Consider the following 21,499-nt stretch of genomic DNA (forward strand, 5'->3'; position numbering starts at 1 on the left):
CATTATTATCTAAAGTCCATACTTTTTCCAGATTTCCTTAGTTTTCACCTAACATTCTTTCTGTATTCCAGGGTCTCATCCAGGATACCATGATAGATTTAGTCATCATGTTTCCTTAAGTTCTTCAGTGGCTGTGATAGTTTCTCAGACTTTCCTTGTTTTTGACAATCATGACAGTTTTGAAGAGTACTTTATTTTTTATAATGTCCTTCAATTGAGATTCGTCTGATGTTTTGTTATCAATTTTATTGATCTTTTTAAAGAATCAGCTTTTGGTTTCATTGATTTTCTCTATTGTTTTCCTATTTCAATTTTGTTGATTTCTGCTCTCATTTTTATTACTTCAGTTCTTATCCTGGCTTTAAGTTTAATTTGCTCTTCTTTCTCTTGTTTCCTAAGGTGAAAGCTTAGGTTATTAATTTTAGATCTTTCTCTTTTTCTTATATATGCATTTTATGTTATAAATTTTCCTATGCATTGCTTTAGCTGCAGCCAACAAATTTTGATAAGTTGCATTTTCAGTTTTATGTAATTCATTATACTTAAAATTCCTCTTGAGATTTCTTCTTTGATTTATGGTTTATTTAGAAGTGTATTCTTTAATTTCCAAATATTTTGAGATTTTCCAGCTATCTTTCTGTTATTTATTTCTATTATAATTTTATTGTGATCTGAAAACAGATTTTGTATGATTTCTATTATTTTAAATTTCTTAACGTGTATTTTATGACCCACTTCTGGTCCCTTGGTGACTACCCCATGTGAACTTGAGAAGAATGTATATTCTGCTGTTGTTGGATGGAGTGTTTCATAACTGACAGTTAGATCAAGTTGATCTAATAGTGTTGTTCAGGTTATCTATATCCTCAATGATATTCTGCCTGAATGATCCATAAGTTTTTGACAAAGGCATGTTGAAGTCTCCAACCATAATAGTAGATTTGTCTATTTCTCCTTTCATTTCTATGAGTTTTTGCCTCATGAATTTTGATCCTCTATTGTTAGGTGCATACACAGTAAGGATTGCTATGTCTTCTTGATGAATTGACTCCTTTATCATTATATAACACTGCACTTTACCCCTTATAATTTTTCTTGTTCTGAACTTTGCTTTATCAGACATTAATATACTACTCCAGCTTTCTTTTAAGTAATGTTAGCATGGTCTCTTTCTCTATCTCTTTATATTTAACCTCTTTAAGTCTTTGTATTTAAATTGAATTTCTTTTTTTTTTTTTAAAGATTTTATTTATTTATTTATTTCCCCCCCAAAGCCCCAGTAGGTAGTTGTATGTCATAGCTGCACATCCTTCTAGTTGCTGTATGTGGGATGCGGCCTCAGCATGGCTGGAGAAGCGATGCGTCGGTGCGAGCCCGGATCCGAACCCGGGCCTCCAGCAGCGGAGCGCGTGCACTTAACCGCTAAGCCACGGGGCCGGCCCTAAATTGAATTTCTTGTAGGCAACATATAGTTGGTCTAATTTTTCTATTCACTCTGACAATATCTTTTAGTTGGCATGTTTAGACCATTCACATGTAAAGTGATTATTTATATAGTTGGATTAATATCTACCACCTATGTAACTGATTTCTATTTGTTAAATCTGTTTCTTTTTTCCTCATTTTCTGCCTTCTCTGATTTTAATTGAGCATTTTATTTGATTCCACTTTATCTCCTCTCTCAGCATATTATTTATATTTCTTTTTAAAATTTTTCAGTGCTTTCCCTAGGGTTTAAAATATATATTTTTAAATTAGTCTAAGTTCACCTTCAAATAACAGTATACGGTTTCACATGTAGCACAGTTACATTATAAGAGACTATTCTCAATTCCTGCCTCCCTTCCATTGTGATCTTGCATTCATTTGTTTCACTTACCTATATGCTATAATCACCCAATACATTGTTACTATTAATTCTTTAAAGAAACTGTTCTATTTTTGGTCAATTAAGAATAAGAAAAACAGGATGTAGTCTATTCAGAAACTGATATACGATAATGTACACCTGAAATTTACACAATGTTATAAGCCAATGTGACCTCAATAAAATAATTTGTAAAAAGTAAATAGAATTAAATACAAAATTAAAAAATGAGAAAAAGAAAAGATTTTATTTTATCTTCATTTATTCCTTCTCAGATGCTTTTTTTTTCCTCAATGAAATCAAAGCTTCTGATATATATATAATTTTTCTTATACCTGAAGAACTTCTTTTAACATTACTGGCAGGGCAAGTCTATTGGCAATGATTTCCTTCAATTAGTTTCTCTCTGAGAAAGTCTCTTTATTTCTCCTTCACTTTTGAAGGATAATTTCCCTGGATGTAGAATTCTCGGTGGATTTTTTTCCCCCAACACCTTAAACACTTTACACCACTTTCTTCTTACATGTTTTCTGACAAGAAGTCCAAAGTAATTCTTATCCTTATTCCTCTATAAATAACTTTCTTTTCCTGACTTCCTTCAAAAGTTTTTCACTGTCTTTGTTTCTGTGCAGATTGAATATGCTATGACTAGGTATAGTTTTTTTCTTTTTGTATTTATCTTGCTTAGTGTTCTCTGAGATTCCTGGATCTGTAATTTGTTGTCATTAATTTTGGAAAGTTCTTAGAAATTATTACTTCAAATATTTCTTCTGCTTCATTCTCTTTCTTCTCCTTCCTGTATTCTAATTACATGTATGTTACACTTTTTGATATTGTCCCACAGTTCTTGGATATTCTGTTCTGCTTTTTTCCCCTTTATTTTCTTTGCATTTCACTTTGGGAAGTTTCTATGGACCTATCTTCAAATTTTTCCTCAGATGTGTTGAGTCTACTAACAAGCCTGTGAAGGGCATTTTTTATTTCTGTTTCTGTGTTTTTGGTTTCTAGAATTTCTTTTTGATTCTTTCTTAGAGTTTCTATTTCTCTGCTTACATTATGCATTTGTTCTTGTATGTTATCTACTTTTTCCACTAAAGACCTTAACATATTACTCATAGTTATATTCAATTCCTCGATATTCCAACACCTGTATCATATCTGTGTATGGTTCTGATGTTTGCTTTGTCTCTTCAGACTGTTTTTTTCTTGACTTTTGGTATGCTTTGTAATTTTTTTGTTGAAAGATAAATGTATCGGGTAATAAAATTAGGGTAAATAGCCTTTTAGTGTGAGGATTTATGTTACTCTGGCTAAGAGGTGGGCTGTGTTAAATGTTCATTGTAGCTATTGGTACCAGAAGCTTCAAATTCCTCTAATGTCCTTATTTTGGCTTCTCATCTTGGCTTTGGAGCTTCTCTATGTACTGCTCCTCACAGAGAGTCTGTTTCTCGCAGCTTTTTCAGCTCTTACCCATTGGTACTATATTGGAGCCTTGTTGGTTTGGTGGTAGGGTATGGGGGACAGGAAGCATTCCATAACCTGATTAAGTTTAAGTCTTTTAGAGGGCCTGTGTCTGAGTGCTGTGGACTTCACAATTGTTTCTGTCTCTCCTCCAGTGACATCATTTTTGCCCCTTTCCTGCTACTCCTTTCCTAGACTACAGCATTCCCAGTCTCCTTCCTTAAAGTCCTGTTCTCTGTTGCCTATTAACCTCCCCTCTTTACGTGAGACCAGGAAGGCTGTCTTGGATGGATTGGAAGGCCAGGATGGATTGGGGAGGAATTCCCTTTCCCAGCCAGGATGAGATTTCAGAATTATGCTCTGGCAAAGTATTTTACACTGGAGAATAGACCTTTGTCATGGAGAAGGTTATAGGAGTGTTTAGTAATGGTTATTTTCCCCTCCCTCTGCCAGAGCCAGGAGGGATCTGTCTTGGTTCTTTACCCTGAGAACTTAGTGGGGTTTCTGGAGGGAAAGTCCATGATTGTGTAAGCATATCTTGGTTGCTGTATCTCTCTGTATGTGCCTGTCTTTCCAGAATTCAGGGTGGCATTTTTAAAAAGTAAAACTAGGACTCACACTAACACAACCTGAAGTCAGAGACTGTGCTTCACCAGCCAAACGGAAAAAAAGAAGAAAGAAAAAAGACTTGAAATTCTACATCAGAACTTGAGGTTGTGTTTGTGGAGCCCAAATCTACTTTAAAGACAGGAAAGATGAAATACAGAGAGAAAGCCCTGTTTCCACAAATTAATATCACCTGTATCCTTCAGTCACATGAGTCAAATACTTTATTCTCCATAACTTTCTCAAGATTCCCTATTGACCTATTCTTTACTCCTAACCACCACAGATCCAACTGTTGATTGGAGAAATATTACATGGTGAAAACACAGGAATGCCCTACTTGGACTCCTTAGGCATAAAAGAAGAGTTAACTTAATCTGAATGAATTGTTGGAGGATTGAGGTTCTTATAGTAAAGAAAAAGCTTTTAATAAGAGCTTTTGGGGGCCAGCCCTGTGGCTTAGCGGTTAAGTGGGCGTGCTCCGCTACTGGCAGCCCGGGTTCGGATCCCGGGCGCGCACTGACGCACCACTTCTCCGGCCATGCTGAGGCCGCGTCCCCCATACAGCAACTAGAAGGATGTGCAGCTATGACATACAATTATCTACTGGGGCTTTGGGGGGAAAAATAAATAAATAAAGTTTAAAAAAAAAAAAGAGCTTTTGTTTACTTTCAAAAAGACACAGCGGTTACCAGATACATACAATCTGTAGAGCTGTGCCTAGGTATTCTCATTGCATTTATTTTTCCCACCTTTAATGTTTTATACAACCTAGTTCCAGGTCTGTTAATGAATTTTAACAAGAGAAAATTCCAAACTTGTTCCAGTGTGCTTTAAACACTTTCCAATACAAGTTGTATGTGATTTTTTCCCCCTAATGGGAAAAATGAAATTTTGAGACCTCAGACTTCACTCCTTCCTGGTCCAACTTTGAGGTTTGACTGTGAATAGTCTCAAGGGATTTCACAAAAGCCCTATAAACCCAAACTTCTGTGTTTAGCATTGCTCTTGCTCTCTGGCAGAGTTTACTTTTCATTTACGTTTGATTTCATCTGTATAACAGTTCTGCTTTAATGAAGGCTGTCTGACTAACCTGTAGTTAAAAGTGAATTGAGACCAACTACACATCTGTTAATATGGTGAAAATGCAAAACAGTGACACTACCAAATCCTGGAGTGGATGTGGAGCAATAGGAACTCTCATTCATTGCTGGTGGGAATGCACGGCGGTACAGCCACTTTGGAAGACAGTTTGGTGGTTTCTTACAAAACTAAACATACTCTTACCATATGATCTAGCAATCACACTCCTTGATATTTATCCAAATGAGTTGAAAATTTATGTCCACACTAAAACTTGCACTCAGATTTTTATAGCAGGTTTATATATAATTGTTAAAACTTGGAAGAAACCAAGATATCACTCAGTAGGTGAATGGATAAATAACCTGTAGTACATCCAGACAATGGAATATTATTCAGTGTTAAAAAGAAAGGAACTATTGGGGCCAGCCCTGGTGGCCTAGTGGTTAAGTTTGGCGCACTCTGCTTTGGCAGCCTGGGTTCAGTTCCCAGGCGTGAACCTACACTGCTGTTAGTGGACATGCTGTGCTGGTGGCCCACATACTGAAAAAAAATAGAGGAAGACTGGCACGGATATTAGCTCAAGGCGAATCTTCCTCAGCAAAAAAAAAAAAAAAAAAGAAAAAGAAAAAGAAAGGAACTATCAAGGCATGGAAAGACATGGAGGAAACAAATGAATATTACCAAGTGAAAGAAGCCAATCCAAAAAGGCTATATACTGTATGATTCCAACTATATAAAATTCTGAAAAAAGTGAAACTATGGAGGCAGTAAAAAGATCATTGATTGCCAGGGGTTAGGAGGAAAGAAGGATGAATAGGCAGCACAGAGGATTTTTAGGGCAGTGAAACTATTCTGTATGATACTATAATGGTAGATTCATGTCATATTGTCAAAACCTATAGAATGTACAACACCAAGAGTGCACCCAAATGTAAACTATGGACTTCGAGTGATAATGATGTGTCAGTGTAGGCTCATTCACTGTAACAAATGTACCACTCTGGTGGGGGATGTTGATAGTGGGGGAGGCTGTGTATATGTGAGAGCAGGGGGTATATGGGAAATCTCTGTACTTTACCCTCAATTTTTCTGTGAGCCTTAAACTGCTCTGGAAAATAAAGTCTATTATTTTTTAAAAAGTAAATTAAGACTTCCAGTCTGGACCAGAATGTATAGACCTATTTCTCCCTGCTAAAAACATCTATAAATCTTGGAAAGGGTACAAGAGATCACCAAAAGAGAATTCTGAAAGGGAGTAGGAAGAAGGCAAGCTGGTTTGAGACCCCAGGACCAGAGGAACAACACAGCAGCAGAGTGTCTTGTATACCCCCACCCAAAAGAGGAAGGCCTCCACACTCCATGTTTTCCAACCCCTGACCTAGCAACACAAGATCAGGTGAGGTTTGGTCCTCCCCCAGATCAAATGGGAGTTCCTCAGACAACATCAATTGAACCTGACAGCATTGGCAAGGGGGACCAATTGGGAGCCTTGCCAGAAATAAGGAGCCAGGGGAAACACTCTCTCTTCCCTCTGGGACTGGGACTCCTCTCTTCCAAGGAGAAAACTGAAGTGGGCAGGCAGAACCCAGTTGCATCAGAGGGCCTAGTCCTGGAAGCTTCTTTGTCCTAGAAGGTCTGAGAGTCTCTTCCCCACTTAGAGACACTGAGATTGGCTGATTGAAGAGGAAAAAGGGACGTTATAACAGCAAGCAGCAGCATATGGGAAGCCTCTTTGTCCCTGGGTTCCTGAAATTCTCCTCCCCACCCAGAAACACTGGGGCAGTTGGGCAGAACCAGGGAACAGGACCAAGTCACAAATGCAGCCTGATCCAGAAAGTTTTTGTTCCTGTGGGCCAGACTCTCTTCCTGCCCAGAACACAGAGGCCTGTGGGGGTGGGAGCATGGTAAGAGGGGAACAGGATAAAGGGGACCCAGTCATAGCAAGCAACTTGGTCCTGGAAACCTCTTTACCTGCATGAGACTCTTCTTACACAGAGACACCAGGGTGGCATGCATATCAGCAAAACAGACCTAGTCACAACAATCTGGGAAGCAGCCCAATCTGGGAAGTCTCAGTCTCCTTGGCAGTGAGACTCTCCTACCTCACAGATGGGCAAGAGACCTATCTACAGCATGCTGTATGCCCCTTCCACCATCTCTTGCCTCAGGTGCTTGTGGGTAGTATTTGCCTTTAAATGCTTTCAACAAATGCTACCTGGGAGGCTGCTGCAGCCCTGAGAGTTCTGAGGTGGGTGAAGGAAAGGCAAGCCTCTGAGCTAATCCCTCAGGGAACCATAAAATAGGTTCATAAAATGCACAACCACAATTCTTTGAGAACAAGGTCCATATTGCCCCCTCTGACACCAGCAAGCTGAACCAGGAATACAGGCTGCCAGCCCCAAAGTCATTGCCTAGCTGGGGAATGGGGGATGCTAGGCAGGTAAGCAAAAACACTATTGAAATCTCTTACCAAAATGAGAAGTCTCTTTATTCATTAAGCACTCTCTGATTGATTGTTATAAATTTTTAAGTTAAATGCCAGAGTTCAAAAAAAGTTGCTTCTGATAGTTTTTGCCAGCTTAATCATTACTTGTGGAGGGATGGATTTTTGGAGTTCTACTCTGCCATCTTCTATGACTTCACTCTGACGACATATCAAATGTTTAACAATAGTTATCAATGCTGGCAGGATTGCTTGTGATTTAAATTTAGTTATAAACTTTTCTGAATTGTCTAAATTCTCCATAGCACGGTTTGTCAACTTGGACACTATTGACATTATGGATCAGACAGATAATTCCATGTTGTAGGATGTTGTCCTGTGCATTAAAGAGGTTTAGCAGCATCTCTGGCCTCTACACACTAGATGCCAGTAGCACCTCCACCCTTACCAACTGGGACAACCAAAAATCTCTCCAGGCATTGCCAAATGTCCCCTCTGAGGCAAAATGCCTCTGGTTGAGAACCACTGCTCCTTAGTGAATGAGATCCTAATATATGTAGAAAGCCAGGTAGGTATAAAGAGAGATAGGTAGATAGATTGATAGAGAGTGTGGTTAGCTGAATAACAAGCCACCAAAAGATATTCACATCCTAGTCAATGGAACCTGTTAATGTTACCTGATATGTCAATAAAAAAAAAAAAAAGACATTGCAGATGTGATTAAGTTACAGATCTTGAGGTGGGGGGATTATCCTGTATTACTGAGGTAAGCCCTAAATGCAATCACATATGTTCTTATAAGAGAGAGGCAGAGGCAGATCAGATACAAATACACAGAGGAGAAGGCTATGGGAAGATGAAGGTGGAGATTGGAGTGATAATGGCAATGAGCTAAGGAAGGCCAGCAGCCAATAGAAGCTGGAAGAGGCAAGGGACAGATTCTTCCCTACAGCCTTCAGAGGGATTACAGGCCTGTCCACACCTTGATTTTGTACTGAATTTATTTTTGTACTGAATTTTTACTGGCCTCCATGGTGGTGAGAGAATAAATTCCTATTATTTTAAGCCACCAAATTTGTGGTAATTTTTTACAGCAGCCAAAGGAAATTAAGAGAGCTAGAAGGATAGATAGGTAGGTAGGCAGGTAGATAGACACATAGATAGATAAATAGATGTAAATATTGAACAGTATATACTGTAATCATGTTCTTTACTTGTATCATATCATAGCTATTTTCCCATGGCATTAAAAGTTCTTCAGAAACATCATGTGAAAGCTGCATAAGTTTATTCTGTGGAAATCCAGTGTCCTCTTGAAAAATGAGGTTGTTTCAGACTTTTAAAAATAATTGACACTATAATAATCACCTTTGAATATACAACTTTGTGGGTATATATGAATATTCCTTTAGAATTAATGCCTAGGGCTGGCCCCGTGGCTCAGCGGTTAAGTGCGCACACTCCGCTGCTAGCGGCCTGGGTTCAGATCCCAGGCGTGCACCGATGCACCGCTTCTCCGGCCATGCTGAGGCCGTGTCCCACATACAGCAACTGGAAGGCTGTGCAACTATGACATACAACTATCTACTGGTGCTTTGGGGGAAATAAAAATAAAATAAATAAATAAAAATTTAGAATTAATGCCTAGAAGAGGAATTGTAGTGTCAAATGGATTTCATGTTTATGACTTTAAATATATATTGTCAAATTTCCATCTGTCAATATGTTATGAATTTAAAACTCCACCTAGTAGTATATGAGAGAGCTTGATTTCTTACAACAGCTTAAAACATAATTAAACATTTAAAAATTATATTTTTTTCAAAATGCAAATACCTGTATTTTTTCTGAATACAAAGGTAATGCATATTCATTGAAAACATTCAGAAAATAAAGTATGAAGAAAAAAAATCATCCTTCCAGAATTTTCTGGGTTTATTTTTGGGCACATACATACATGTATATTGTCTAAACAAGAGCAATGGGAAAGAGAAGACAGCACTGAAGACACACCAACAGAGTTAAAGAGAGAGTTTTCCATAGAAGAAAGTTGGAGATCTTACAGGTTAGCCAAATCAATAAGTGAAAGAAGAAAAAATATATATTTTTTTATTTCATTTGCCCTCATTTAAAGAAATATATATATATATATACATACACAAATGGAGAAATTATATTTATATATAATACATAAACATTATATATTTAAAGAAATTATGTTTATAAAGAAGAAACATATAATTTCTATATTTACATATAGAAATATATAGACATATATATAAAATACATATTTTTTATTTTAAAAATATACAAAAATAGAGTGACATCAGCATCATGGCAGAGTGAGCTGTTCCTTTTGTCTCTCCCCTCTAAGTTACAACTAAATGGACATTCATTAAGCAACAGAGGATTCCCTACACAGCACAACAGGACACCTGAGAGATCCATGCAGCCATACACCCGAAGGTGGGTGGACTAGATCCCTGGGAAGCAGTAGAACTAGGGAAGCGGCCCCCTCCCCCTCCCCAGTAGCAGCGATCCAGGTCCCGGATCCTCATACAGTGCTGACGTGACTGAGTGGAGGCAGGGGCAGCCTGGCCCACATGTGAACACTCTTGGAATGGCAGCCCAGGCTATGGGAGTGCCCACCATACCACAGCAGCCCTGCCTGTGTGAACACTCCCCACTGAGTGGCAGGGGCTCAGCCCCCACGAAGGTGCCCTGCCCACTGAGCGCAGAGCTGGCCCACGCGACGGCGCCCCACCCGATGAGCACAGAAGCCCACAGGACCTGCACTCCAAGGGCAGCACCCAGCCAGCAGGAAGGTGCCCCATTTGTGCAAGGGTGACCTGCCGAGTGGTGGCAGCTCACCCATGTGAAGGCACCTTGCCCCACCCACCAAGCCCCAAAACCCGCAGGACCCTCCCACCAGCACAGCGCCAGCCCCATATGAAAGCACCCTTCCCGCCTAGTGCAGCAGCTCACCTGGACTGCCTGCCTAGCACAGTGGCCCCACCTGCACAAGCAACACCTGCTGAGCAGCTGCAGCCAGCCTGTGTGAACGTAGAGCAGCTTGACCAGCACAACTACCAGCAGACAGGGCGGGATCACAAAACACAGCTACTACCCACCTGCAGCAGTGGCACGTGGAATCTGTGACCTGATACTACCACGAATGTGCCGGCAGAGGATCAATTCATCAAACACCACAAAGAACTACAGTAACAATTCAGAGCAGAAGGAAAATGACAAGTCTCCAGAAACTAATCCTGAAGTCACAGAAATTTACAATCTAAATGACAGAGAATTCAAAATAGTTGTCATAAAGAAACTCAACAAGTCATAAGAAAACACAGAAAGACAGTTCAATGACCTCAGGAATAAGATTAATGAAGAAAATGAATACTTTACTGAAGACATTTTTTTTTTTTGTGAGGAAGATCAGCCCTGAGCTAACATCCATGCCAATCCTCCTCTTTGTGCTGAGGAAGACTGGCCCTGAACTAACATCTGTGCCCATCTTCCTCCACTTTATGTGGGATGCCACCACAGCATGGCCTGACAAGCAGTGCATCAGTGCCCACTCGGGATACGAACCTGGGCCGCCAGCAGCAGAGCGTGCGCACTTAACTGCTATGCCACAGGGCCGGCCCCCTGAAGAGACTGAAGCCCTTAAAAAAGACTACACAGAAATTCTGGACATAAAAAACACAATTAATGAGATAAAAAATAATGTAGAAACCATAAAAAATAGAGCATATCTTATGGAGAACAGAATTAGTGAATTAGAAGATAGAAATATGGAAATGCTTCAGGTGGAGGAGGAGGGAGAACTAAGATTTAAAAAAAATGAAGAAATTCTTTGAGAACTATCTGACTCAATTAGGAAAATAACATAAGGATTATACGTATCCCAGAGTGAGAAGAGAGAGAGAAAGGAGCACAGAGCTTGCTCAAAGGAATAATAGCTGAGAACTTCCCAAACATGGGGAAAGAACTGGACTTACAAGTACATGAAGCCAATAGAACTCCTAATTGCATCAATGCAAAAAGACCTTCTCCAAGGTATATATTTTAACTGGCAAAAATCAATGACAAAGAAAAAATCTTAAGGGCAGCAAAGCAGAAGAATATAACCTACAAAAGAACCTCTATCAGGCTTTCAGCAGATTTCTCATCAGAAACCTTACAGGCTAGGAGAGAATGGAATGATATATTCAAAATACTGAAAGACAAAAACTTTCAGCCAGGAATACTCTATCCAGTGAAATTATCCTTCAGATATGATGGAGAAATAAGGCTTTCCCAAATGATCAAAAGCTGAGAGAGTTCATCGCCACTAGACTGCCTTACAAGAAATAATGAAAGGAGCCCTTCTACCTGAAACAAAAAGGCAAAGGTTTACAAAGCTTTGAGCAAGGAGATAAACAGACAGAAAAAATCAGAAAATTGCAGCTCTCTATCAGAATAGGTTAGTAAACAATTATAACAGAAAAGATAAAGTGAAGAAAAGCATAAAAAATAACTATAAACACTTCAATTAAGTCACAAACTCACAAAACATAAAAGAATAATTTGTGACAACAATAACTCAGAAGGGGTGAGGAAAGGGATGGAATCTGCTTAGGCTAATGGAGAAAAGAGGCTTTCAGAAAATGGACTATCTCATCTATGAGATCTTTTATACAAACCTCATGGTAACCACTAAACAAAAAATCAGAGCAGAGCCACAAATCATAAATAAAGAGAAAACTGAGAAAACCACTAAACTGAAATGGCAGTCAGAAACACAAGGGAAAAGAAACAATGGAAATATAGAACAACCAGAACACAAGAGATACAATGGCATTATTAGGTCCTCATATATCAATAGTCACTCTAAATGTAACTGGATTGAATTCTCCAATCAAAAGACACAGAGTAGCTGGATGGATTAAAAAACAAGACCCAACAACATGCTGACTCCAGGAAACACATCTCAGCTCTAAAAACAAGCATAGGCTCAGAGTGAAGGGATAGAAGATAATACTGCAAGCAAAAGAAAGCAGGTGTTGCCATATTTATATCAGACAAAGCAGACTTCAAGATAAAAAAGACAATGAGAGACAAAGAGGGGAAGTATATAATTATAAAAGGGACATTCCACCAAGAGGACATAACACTTATGAATATATATGCACCTAACACAGGAGCACCAAAGTATATAAAGTAACTATTAGCAGACCTAAACACAATAATAACAGACAGCAACACAATAATAGTAGGGGACCTCAACATCCCACTTACATCAATGGATAGATCATTCAGACAGCAAGTCAACAAGGAAACAGTGGCCTTAAGTGAAACATTAGACCAGATGGACTTAATAGATATATATAGAACATTCCATCCAAAAACAGAAGAAGACATAGTCTTCTCAAGTGCACATGGAACATTCATAAAGGCAAGACTCAATAAATTTAAGAAGACTGAAATCATATCAAGTGTCTTTCCTGACCACAATGCTATGAAACTAGAAATCAACTACAAGAAAAAGGCTGGGAGAGTCACAAATATGTGGAGAGTAAATAACATGCTACTGAACAACCACTGGATCAATGAAGAAATCAAAGGAGAAATCAAAAAATACCTGGAGAGAAATGAAAATGAAAACACAACATACCAACTCTTATGGGATGCAGCAAAAGTGGTACTAAGAGGGAAATTTATAGCAATACCGGCATACCTCAACAAACAAGAAAAATCTCAAATAAGTAATCTTAAACTACACCTAACACAACTAGAAAAAGAAGGACAAACAAAGCATAAAGTCAGCAGAAGGAGGAATATAATAAAAATTAGAGCAGAAATAAGTGAGAGACTAAAAAAAAAAAAAACGGTAGAAAGGATCAATGAAACTAAGACCTGTTTCTTTGAGAAGATAAACAAAATTGGCAAACCTTAGCCAGACTCACTAGGAAAAAAAAGAGAAAAGGTTCAAATAAATAAAATTAAAAATGAAGGAGGAGAAAATACAACGGACACCTCAGAAATACAAAGGATTATAAGAGAATACTCTGAAAAACTATATGCCAACAAATTGGATAACCTAGAAGAAATGGATAAATTCTTAGAATCATACAACCTCCCAAAATTGAATCAAGAAGAAATACAGAATCTGAATAGACCAATCACAAGTAAAGAGATTGAAACAGTAATCAAAAACCTCCAAAAAAAACAAAAGTCCAGGACCTGACAGTTTCTCTGGAGAATTCTACCAAACATTCAAAGAAGATTTAATACCTATCCTTCTCAAACATTTCCCAAAAATTGAAGAAGACGGGACGCTTCCTAACTCATTCTATGAGGCCAAAATTACCCTAATACCAAAACCAGACAACGACAACACAGAAAAAGAAAATTACAGGCCAATGTTGCTGATGAACACAGATGCAAAAATCCTCAACAAAATATTAGCAAATTGAATACAGCAATACATTAAAAGGATCATCCACCACGATCAAGTGGGATTTACACCAGGGACACAGGGATGGTTCAACATTCACAAATCAATCAACATGATACAGGACATTAACAAAATGAGGAATAAAAATCACATGATCATGTCAATAGATGCAGAGAAAGCATTTGACAAGATCCAACATCCATTTATGATAAAAACTCTCAATAAAATGGGTATAGAAGCAAAATACCTCAACATAATAAAGGCCATACATGACAAACCCATAGCCAACATCATACTTAATGGTGAAAAACTGAAAGCCACCCCTCTGAAAACAGGAACAAGACAAGACTGCCCACTTCCACCACTGTTATTCGACATAGTACTGGAAGTTTTGGCCAGAGCATTTAGGCAAGAGAAAGAAATAAAAGGTATCCAAATTGGAAAGGAAGAAGTAAAACTCTTGCTGTTTGTGGACAACACAATTCTATATATAGAAAACCCTAAAGAATACACCAGAAAACTATTAGAAATAATCATCAACTATAGCTAAGTTGCTGGGTACAAAATCAACTTACAAAAATCAGTTGCATTTCTGGACACTAATAATGAACTTGCAGAAACAGAAGTCAAGAATACAATCTCATTTATGATTGCAACAAAAAGAACAAAATATTGAGGAATAAGCTTAGCCAAGGAGGTGAAAGACCTATACAATGAAATCTATAAGACATTATTGAAACAAATTGAAGAAGACATAAAGAAATGGAAAGATATTCCGTGCTCATGGATTGGAAGAATAAATATAGTTAAAATGTCCATATTACCTAAAAAAAACTACAGATTCAATTCAATCCCAATCAGAATCTCAATGACGTTCTTCATGAAAATAGAACAAAGAATCCTAAAATTTATATGGAACAACAAAAGACCCCAAGTATCCAAAGCAATCCTGAGAAAAAAGAACAAAGCTGGAGGCATCACAATCCCTGACTTGACAATATACTACAAAGCTATAGTAATCAAAACAGCACGATACTGGCAGAAATACAGACACACAGATCAATGGAATAGAATGGAAAGCCCAGAAATAAAACCACACATCTATGGATAGCTAATCTTTGACAAAGGAGCCAAGAACATACAATGGAGAAAGGAAAGTCTCTTCCATAAATGGTGTTGGGAAAACTGAACAGCCACGTGCAAAAGAATGAAAGTAGACTATTATCTTATACCTTACACAAAAATTAACTCAAAATGGATTAAAGACTTGAATGTGATACCTGAAACCATAAAACTCCTAGAAGAAAATATAGGCAGTATACTTTTTGACACCGGTCTTAGTAGTATTTTTTTCAAATACCATGTTTACTCAGACAAGGGAAACAAAAGAGAAAAATTAACAAATGGGACATGAGGCCTAAAAAGCTTCTGCAAGGCAAAGGAAACCATGAACAAAACAAAAAGACAACCCACCAACTGGGAGAACATATTTGCAAATCATATATTCAACAAGGGGTTAATTTACAAAACATATAAGGAACTCATACAACTCAACAACATAAAACAAACAACCCAATCAAAATAATGGGAAGAGGGGGCAGCCCAGTGGCGCAAGCGGTTAAGTGCGCGTGCTCCACTGTGGCTGCCCGGGGTTCGCCGGTTCGGATCCCAGTCATGCACCGACGCACTGCTTGGCAAGCCATGCTATGGCAGCATCCCATATATTTATTTATTTATTTATTTATTTTGTGAGGAAGATCAGCTCCGAGCTAACATCCATGCTAATCCTCCTCTTTTTGCTGAGGAAGACCGGCTCTGAGCTAACATCTATTGCCAATCCTCCTCCTTTTTTTTTTTTCCCCAAAGCCCCAGTAGATAGTTGCATGTCACAGTTGCACATCCTTATAGTTGCTGTATGTGGGACGCGGCCTCAGCATGGCCGGAGAAGCAGTGCGTCGGTGCGTGCCCGGGATCCGAACCCTGGGCCGCCAGTAGCGGAGCGTGCGCACTTAACCGCTAAGCCAAGGGGCCGGCCCACGGCATCCCATATAAAGTGGAGGAAGATGGGCATGGATGTTAGCCCAGGGCCAGTCTTCCTCAGCGGGGGGGAAAAAAAAAAAAAGAGGCGGATTGTCAGATGTTAGCACAGGGCTGATCTCTTCACAAAAAAAAAAAAAAAAAAGGGCAGAGGATATGAACTGGCATTTTTCCAAAGATATACAGATGGCCAATAGGCACATGAAAAGATGTTCAACATCACTAATTATTAGGGAAATGCAAATCAAAACTACAATGAGATATCACCTTATACTAGTCAGAATGGCTATGATTACCAAGACAAAAAGAAACAAATGTTGGACAGGATATGGGGAAAAGGGAACCCTCATACACTGCTGGTGGGAATGCAAACTGGTGCAGCCACTATGGAAAACAGTATGGAGATTTCTCAAAAAATTAAAAATAGAAATACCATACAATCCAGCTATCCCACTACTGGGTATTTATCCAAAGAACATGAAATCAACAATACAAAGAGATTTACACACACCTATGTTGATTGCAGCATTATTCAAAATAGCCAAGATGTGGAAGCAACCCAAGTGCCCATCAACTGATGAATAGATAAAGAAGATGTGGTGTATATATATACAATGGAATACTACTCAGCCATAAAAAAAGACAAAATTGTCCCATTTGCAACAACATGGATGGACCTTGAGGGTATTATGTTAAGCAAAATAAGCCAGACAGAGAAAGACAAACACTGTATGATTTCACTCATATGTGGAAGAGAAACAAACACATGGATAAGGAGAACAGATTAGTGGTTAGCAGAGGGGAAGGGGTGGGGGGGAGAGTGAAAGTGGTAAAGGGGCACATATATATGGTGATGAATTAAAACTAGTCTATTGGGGCTGAGCAAGATGCAGTCTATACAGAAACTGATCTATTATAATGTACACCTGAAATTATACAATGTTATAAACCAATATGACCTCAACAAAATAATTTAAAAAATTTTAAAATACAAAAATATATATTTATTTTATTTTAAAATTTAATAATTTTATATAAATATATATTTATAGAAATATATAAAGAAAATATATATGGGAAAATATATATAAAGAGAAATATATTTATATAGAGAAATATATATATATTTCTTTAAATGAGGGCAAGGATAAATGGAGGCATTTTAGTCATTAGTACATCAAGGATCAGAACTAAGGCCCTCAGAGATTCTAGAAAGAAGGAAAGGGTGGATATCAGAGAGTAAACTGAAATGATACCCCAGAGGAATGCTGGATCCACGAAACTGGTGAAAGTTGACCTCTAGAGTTAATGGAATGTTTATGAGATAAGTTGGGGTTTATTCCCCTAAATGACTAACACAACCACAGAGGTTCTAGTGGTCAACATCATCAGAATAGAATCACCAGTTTCCACTGTCTCCCTAATCTGCTCCTCTACCCAGCAAGTTTTCCCTATTTCAGTTAAGTGTCACCACCATCCATCCAGATTCTCTGGCCAAATTCTAGGAGTCATCACTCATAGCTGTTCTCCCTCTTGACTTCACAGCCATTCAAATTGTACCAGCTGAGGGCTCAGATCTGATGGAAAAGAAACAAGCCCTGTCTGACTTCCATACAAACAGAATCTATGAGTATAACATAGTTGTTGTTTCAGAACTCCAAGTTATGGAGCAGTAGCTGACTGAAACACATTCCATTTATTTATTCTTCGTTTTAGTCTGTCCTCTGATTCATCAGTATTTTATTTTCCATATTCCATTCCATTTTTATTCAATTTCTATTCCACCCTTCAAAACCTTGTATTCTATATTTCATTCCAAATTCCATTCCATTTTTTTTCTATTCCATCCATTTTTAAATCAACAGTGCATATTTCATAGTCCATTTATTTCATGCCATTGCATTTTCAGTTCCATTCTATATTCCTTTCTATTTAATTTCAATTTCCTTCTTTTTATTTAAAATTTTATTTTTCTATATTTCATTCTTTTTCTCACATGACATTATATCTTTTATGCCATTAGATATTTATTTCTATTCTCCTTTCCATTCCATTTTTCCATTATATTCCATTCAATTTCCATCCCATTCAATTTTCCATTATATCCTGTTCAGGTCCATATTCTATTCCTCATTTCATTCCAGTTTCCTCTGCAACCAGTCTCCATTTCATCCCATTCTGCATTACAATTCAAATCCATTTTCCATTCCATATTATTTAATACTCCAAATACCATTCCATTCTATTTTGTGTTGTGTTGTGTTGTGTCCGCTAACCATCTCATTCCATTTTGCCAAAAATCTTATAACAATGACTTTCAGATCAGCCTGCCAATATTTTTATCAAAGAATTATAAATGTGCCTGGCCTTATACCAAGAATTTCCACTTCTGGGAATTTATCCATAACAAGGACAAACTTAGGATATTAACAAATCTTAGCAAGAAGGATGTGTCTCACAGTGATGTGTTAGAGAGTGAACAGTTGGAAACAACATAAATCTTGGCGATATAAGAATGTTTGAAAATGTAGGCTTCTTCTATAAATGGAATATTTTCTAGTTTAGTTACAAAATGGGCTGTGTAAATTTATTTATTGACATGGAAAGTGTGTTTTCTGGCTCCAAAACACAGGTTACAAAACAATATGTATGGATAAATAATTCCATTTTTATAAAACAAAAGAAAACAAAAAAACTATGAAACATGTATGAATGGCCATTCTGCCAACATATAATTAAACATTTCCAGTAGTTACCTATGGGTGTGTGGAAATTTAGGTGCAAATTTTCTTAAATTTGCTTTTCTGATTTGAGTACTGAACATGCAACCCTTTTGTAATAATGACGAAAAATACATGTCCAGATATTAAACTTCAAGTCTGTGCATCAAAACATGTTTCTATTAACAGAAACTTGACATCTGTGGCCAGGAATGAATAGTACGTCAAATAAATTAGCATACATTCATCACTAGATTACTACGTAGCCTTTACAGATGATGATGTATTTTTAAGGGCAGTAACACTCTTACTCCCAAGCAATCCTTGCCTGTGCCTCAGGGGGTAAGGCACGCAAAAGCAGTCTTCCTGGAAAATGTCTAACCTTCCGCTGGTGCCTGGGAACTACTGGAGGCAGCCGTGCTGAACATTTCGAGCACAGTGTGGGCCCCATCCCATTTCTCCCCTTTCAGTCGCCCTCCAACCCTTAAACCCACCCCAATCTGGCATGGGGCGATCCAGATGTCAGGAGGAGTCCCAGGACTGTCTCCTCTGGGGTCATCCACGAACTCATTGTCCTGACTAGATTCCATGAGGGTGACTTAGTTAGGAGATTATCTGTTTCTGGCCAGCGTGGTATTTTTTTCAAGTGATTTGAGTATGAGCCGCCAGAATGGTGCTGACATGCTGATTGTGGCTCACCCAAATTGTTTCTTTATACAGAGAGCCCCACCCTCCTACAAACACTCGCACACTTTTAGGGGCTATGTTTTGTGTGTGTGTGTGTGTGTGTGTGTGTGTGTGTGTGTGTGTGTGTGGAAGATCAGCCCTGAGCTAACATCCATGCCAATCCTCTTTTTGCTGAGGAAGACTGGCCCTGGGCTAACATCTGTGCCCATCTTCCTCCACTTTATATGGGACGCCGCCACAGCATGGCCTGACAAGCGGTGCGTCCGTGTGCCCCAGGGATCCGAGCCCGGGCCGCCACAGCAGAGCGGGCGCACTTAACCGCTACGCCACAGGGCGGCCAGGGGCTATGTTTAAAGATGAGGAAATTCACATTATTGACCAGGCGAGGGCAGACCCCAAAGGGGTGGTACACACCGGTTTGCTGCCAATGGATCTGGGTTGGACTGCTCTGGGAAGATGAGGAGAGTCATGTGATATCCAGCTCACCACTCAGAAGCAAAGATTCCACCAGGGTCCGCCCATCTTCCTCGATTCTCCAGCCCGTCTCTACTTGAGACGGTGTTTACAGCAGTTTTCCTGTGTTTCCGAGAACCTGACATTATGGCCACCCAGTCATACTGGGAGAAGGGGAGAAGCAGCAGCAGTTTGAATCCATGCAGGGTGAGGTGGGCCCTGCCACTATCGATACCGTCAGGAGTGGCAACCCAGGTCCTGTCGCCCAGATTTCCCCCAGTCGCGAGCGACCGGGCACCATTGAGCTCCTCAGCAGCATGAAAGCTTCCTCCACCACAGCCTCCATTTCTATAGTTGTTGAGGGCCCTGCCCCGCCCTGCATAAACTGCAGGCGAAAAGGCAGTCTAACCTCCGTGCCAGAATCCTCGAGTTAAGACCTTAGATGTACGGTGGCCGAAAAGGGCCAAAATGCATACCATGCACCCGGGCAGCGAAGCCGCCACAGGACAACCCACAAGTGGCATTGGCTTAGTCAGGGGATGAGCTCAGACCACGGCTCAGGGAAAAAACGTGGCAAATAGCAGCCCCACCGGGAAAAGCCTGCTCAGACACAGAATCTTCCAAGGCGCCATCTTTTTCCTAGAGCTTCCAGGACTCAGAGGTCTGAGCTTTTGCTGCCATATTCTCCAAAGCCTCAGCCCAGCAGCAGACACCATTCTTAGGCTTCTGTCTGGCGTTCAGCATCCTGGCCAGGCCTTGCTCTCTGAAGCCATGACAAACAAGCAGGCCCTGCTCTCCACAGCCATGCCACCGGGCCAGGCTGTGCTCACCACAGCCACGGATGCCAGCCAGGCCCTGCCCGTGGAAGCTGCACTACCCAGCCAGGCCCTGCTTTTAGCAGCCGCACAGCAAAGCCAGTTCCTGCCTCTGGAAGTCGAACATCCCCGCCAGGCCCTGCTCTTCACAGCCACAGACCTCACACCAGGCCCCGATCCTTCCAGGTAAGAACAGCACTCCGCAGCCGCCCTTCTCCACACGGGCCAGCTTGCCTGACTCCTGCTTTTCCCCCTCGGTTCACCTTAGGAAGGTTTATCTTCCGGAGGCCCTCAAACTCTCCTGATCTGAGATCCTATGCCTTGCCTCCCAGCCTGGTGGTAATGCCATCTGCTTTAGTGCCTCCTCATCCTGATCTTCTGGCACATTCTCCTTTCATTCTGCTGGGCAATGTGGTGAGAGCTTCTCCTCTTCCTTCCTTAGGTCTCTTGGCCTGAGCCCCTTTCCTCCCCCATTGGGTTTTCTGTCCTGAGTTTCTCTTCCTCTTACCATGATTATTATTATTATTATTTTGAGCCCCAAGAGTTGGGGTCTGGCCTCCTAGAGTTAGGCCAGCCTTGCTGCCTGAGCGTGATTCTCTGAGCCCTGCCTCTCCAGGAGAACAGGCCAAAAGAGAGAGCATATTCCTACCCCATACCTCCTGTGCTGTGACCCTCTGTAAGCAACCTCCAAGATACAAAGTTGGAATGGACATCAATCCTCTGGATAAATGGGCTGCCTGCTCTGTGGTTACCTGTGGTTTCCAAGAGTTCTGCAAGCCACTAACCAACATTATGAGCAATTTTAAAGCCTCTCCTCCCAGTGACACCACCACTCAGCATTTATTCTGCTGTTGACCCTTAATTCCAGGCCCCCTGCTC

At 39.8% G+C, this 21,499-nt stretch overlaps 1 long non-coding RNA gene across 2 annotated transcripts in view; it reads left to right on the forward strand.

Moving 5' to 3' along the window:
* Window positions 1-19,990: 19,990 nt before the first annotated feature.
* Window positions 19,991-21,499, forward strand: part of LOC131400853 (uncharacterized) — a 38,784-nt gene continuing 37,275 nt past the window's right edge. Inside the window, exon 1 of one of the 2 annotated variants that reach the window (XR_009217473.1) lies at window positions 19,991-20,806. This is a non-coding gene — a long non-coding RNA (uncharacterized LOC131400853). The remainder of the gene's footprint in view (window positions 20,807-21,499) is intronic. The other variant, XR_009217474.1, reaches the window with a different exon arrangement.

Source organism: Diceros bicornis, chromosome X (assembly GCF_020826845.1).
Source record: "Diceros bicornis minor isolate mBicDic1 chromosome X, mDicBic1.mat.cur, whole genome shotgun sequence".
Lineage (NCBI taxonomy): Eukaryota > Metazoa > Chordata > Mammalia > Perissodactyla > Rhinocerotidae > Diceros > Diceros bicornis.